We start from the raw sequence: 4,019 nt of genomic DNA, 5'->3' as shown, positions 1-4,019 counted from the left end.
TCTCTAACTCTCCATTTCCATGAAAAAAATCTGAGGCTAGTGGTGCCTGTTTAACAACATTTCATTGTAATGAGGGTTATGAGGTAATGCATACAAAGAGATTAGTGTAGTGGTTAGAACAAGAACAAGCACTCAATAAAGGGTGTCTAAATTTACTAGTATGTGGGCAGTCAGCAGGGTTAAAGGATGATCGAAAGGATGTTAAAATGACATTTCACCTAAAAGCCATGTCTCTGCTACTATCCCCTAGATACCACCATTCAGGTCTTGCCACCCTTTTCAAAGCATTGTTTATAAAATAATTGTTTATAATCTGAGTGAATCCCAAATTCCACACAACATGTATTTAGGAACAGAGGGGAAAAAAACACATTTTTTTAGTTGATTTCCACTGTCCTTATTCCATTATTGACTTTAAAAATACTTTATGACCTTTTTTGGGTGGGGTAGGGAGTTTAGGAGCCTAAATGGGCCATTATCTTTTCTTTTCTGTTGGTATCATTGGTCCTTGGAAGACCCAACAAATATTCAATGACCCACATCTATCTTCATCAAAATTATAGATGGAAACTAGAACAAATTCTGCGGATGAGGGAATTGCAATTACCTTAGCAATGCAGGAGAAACTTGGCATACGCCCAAGTTTCCATTAAAGCAGTCCTTACAGAAGGGCCTCCTGACAGTCCGATACCTAACTTAAACATTCCGGGAAACTAATGTTAGATCACCATGTGACAGGTTGCTCTGAGGGGGATTAACTGGAGAGGTCATTGTAATTCTGTACAGAAGCTAGCTTCCCTTATGGTGAGCTAACAATTGCGAGGGCTCCAGATACAATAGGGACTTTGACAAATACACTCTCGCTCCCATCCTGAAGTGTGGTTCTAGGAATTTTAAGAGGAGTGAAAATAAAGTCTACACATGACTTGATTCAAGTCAAACCCCACAGACTTTTTGCTTCTGAATTGGGCCCTTTGTACATTTCAACTTCTTTTTCTTCTGGGTATCTTTTAAGAGGGCCAGAAAAGGGTGTCTAGTGAAAGCTCTCACTCACCTCAAAGTTTTGTTTAGTAATTGCCTTTTTTTTTGTTGCATAATACTATCTAACATTATTGAGCCCTCACTGCTGTACTATTTCTTTTAATTCTTATAACATCACCATGAATTACATTCCATTATCCCTTATTTCAGTAATCTATTTTTGGACAACAAATTACCAGAAAATTAGGAACTTAAAACAACAATAATCATTTATTATCTCTTATGATTTGTGTGGGAGAGAGAGAGAAAACTCGAGCACCTCTCAGAAGCCTAGTGACCATTGTGACTTGGCTGGAAGTCATGCGGCTTCTGTCACAGATTTTTGGCCGAGGCAGTTTTAAAGTTCAGAATCAAGGGAAGAGAATTTAGATCCCAGCTCTCTCTCTTCCACTTTTTTTTTAGCCAGAAAAATAATCTTTATTTTGACATCTGGTAGTAATATTTACATTCTGTTCTGTAATATCAATAAAATCATCTGAGGGTTATTTAAACATTGATTGTAAAAGTTGAAAGACCATAAGCAATATTTACATTATTATGACTATGTGAATATTGTTTAATGCAGAGCCAAGTAGAGATCCATGATATGGGGTCAGTGTTCTAACCCCTTTGCTACTCAAACTAAACATTAAGTGGAATTTCCTTCATTAAACTTCATTGATTGCCTAACATCATGTCATGCTTAAATTTGCTTTATGTTGGGACAATTATTTTCTTGTACAATTTGTTTAAAATTTTTTTTTGGCTTGTTACAGCAAACTTTATTGATGGTGCATGAAAAGGTAGGGCTCCTTAGGACCCTCCCCTTCTTCAGGGGGTCTGGGATGGAAACTGTGGAGGTCTAGAGATTCTTAATGTGTTGGGGGATTGATTTGGAGTAAGGATTTCTCATCAGCTGAGGGTCTCTCTTCCCCTTGCTGGGGCTGATGGTCCAGGGGGCTCTTATTCTTTAGAGGCCATGTAGACCATAAGGTCCACCACCATGTTTCTGTAGCCAAATTCATCGTCATACCAGGAAATGAGCTTTACAAAGTGGTCATTGAGGGCAATGCCAGCCCCAGTATCAAAGGTGGAGGAGTGGGTGTCACTGATAAAGCCGCAGGAGACAACTGGGTTCTCAGTATAGCCCAGGATGCCCTTGATGAGGCCCTCCATTGCCTGCTTCACTACCTTCTTGATGTCATTGTATTTGGCAGCTTTCTCCAGGCAGCAGATCAGATCCACAACCAACACATTGTGGGTGGGGACACAGAAGGTCCTGCCAATGAGCTTCCCATTCAGCTCTGGACAGTGCCAGTAGAAGTGATGATGATGATGTTCTGGGCAGTCTCTTGGACATCATGCCACAGCTTCCCTGGGATGCCATCCATGGTCTTCTGGGTGGCAGTGATGGCATGGACTGTGGTCATGAGTCCCTCCATGATGCTAAAGTTGTCACGGATGTTTTTGGCCAGGGAGGCCAAGTAGTTGGTAGTACAGGAGGCACTGCTGACAATTTTGAGGGAGATGCTATACTTGTCATGGTACATTCACAGAAGGGGCAGAGATGATGACTTGCTTGGCTCCATCCTTCAAGTGAGCCCCAGCCTTCTCCAAGGCAGTAAAGACACCAGTGGAACTCACAACATATGCAGGACAAGCATCACTCCATTCATTGTTGGTGGGATCTCACTCCTGGAAGATGGAGTTGGACTTTCCATCTTCCTGTCCTCAGCCTTGACTGTGCCTTTGAACTTGCCATAAGTGAAATCATACTGGAACATGCAAACCCTGTAGCTGAGGTCAATGAAGGGGTCATTGAGGGTGACAATATCTACTTTGCTAGAGCTAAAAGCAGCCCTGGTAACCAGGTGCCCAATACGGCCATATCCATTTATTCTGATCTTCACCATTGTGTCTCAGTTGCAGCTGGCACTGTGCAGGAAGATGTAACTATCTGTCAAGCAGGAGGAGCAGAGAGCCCATTTTATATTTCTTGAAATAACTCATAGCCTTTCCCTGTTTCTTTGGGTGAGAAAAAGTATGTAAAGCATTGACAATATCTTTTAGCCTATTGTCTGGTCTTTTTGAAGATATATTTCTTAACAACAACTGATTTACTTTTCTGTGGTGTATAGTTGATACTTTCTGTTATTTGGATCTTGAATTGTTATCATTTCTTATATCCCATGCCTTCCTACTTTTTCATTTTTCATCCTTATTTTGCTGGAGTTTATCTTCAAGAAATGGCCTCAGAAAATGTTCATTGGAAGTTAAAAAATAAAAAATACTTATAAAAGTAGAAATTATTTTGTTTTCTCTCCAAATCACACTCCAAATCACAGATGACTGACTAAACAGAATATTTGATCAAAATCAGATTTCCCTCAGAACTTTTAAAGTCCATGCTTGGTCTACATTCTAGCATTTATTTCAGTGATGTAAAGTCTGGTGCCAGTTCCAATTTCTTTTCCCTTCAGTTGGCAATCTAGAATTCTTTGTTCATTAGAATTCTTTTTTCCTTTTTGGGAGCTTTTAGGATAATTTCTTTCTTCAGGTATTTATACAATGTCCTCATTTTTTCCTTAGATTTTGGCCTTTTTGATTTCAACCTTCTTTGTATTTAATGAGTCCTTTCACTTAACTACATCTCTCTTTATTCTGGGAGATGTTCTTTGTTAATTTCCTCTTACAGTTTCTATGATTTCTCTTTGTGGAACTTTGATTTGAAAGATTTTTAATGTCCTGAATTGATTCTCTATGTATCTTACCTTTATTTTATTTTTTATAACTTTTAAAAATTGAGATATACCTTTAATTTTGTATTTCTCCTCTGGATGCCCTTTAAGAACATTTATTTGATACAATTTTCCAAAATGTAAACATTTGTGTCATTATCTTGAAGTCCAGCAATCATAATATTTAGTTCTTTGTTATTTTTAGAGCATAATTTTTATACTAACCATTCTTTTCTTATAGATGCCATATGTTCTCAAATA

At 38.5% G+C, this 4,019-nt stretch overlaps 1 pseudogene; it reads right to left on the bottom strand.

Moving 5' to 3' along the window:
• Positions 1 to 1,785: 1,785 nt before the first annotated feature.
• Positions 1,786 to 2,948, bottom strand: LOC114494718 (annotated as a pseudogene).
• Between the last annotated feature and the right edge of the window lie 1,071 nt (positions 2,949 to 4,019).

Source organism: Phyllostomus discolor, chromosome 4, assembly GCF_004126475.2.
Source record: "Phyllostomus discolor isolate MPI-MPIP mPhyDis1 chromosome 4, mPhyDis1.pri.v3, whole genome shotgun sequence".
Taxonomy (NCBI): Eukaryota; Metazoa; Chordata; class Mammalia; order Chiroptera; family Phyllostomidae; genus Phyllostomus; species Phyllostomus discolor.
This window is presented reverse-complemented; position numbering and strand designations above follow the sequence as displayed.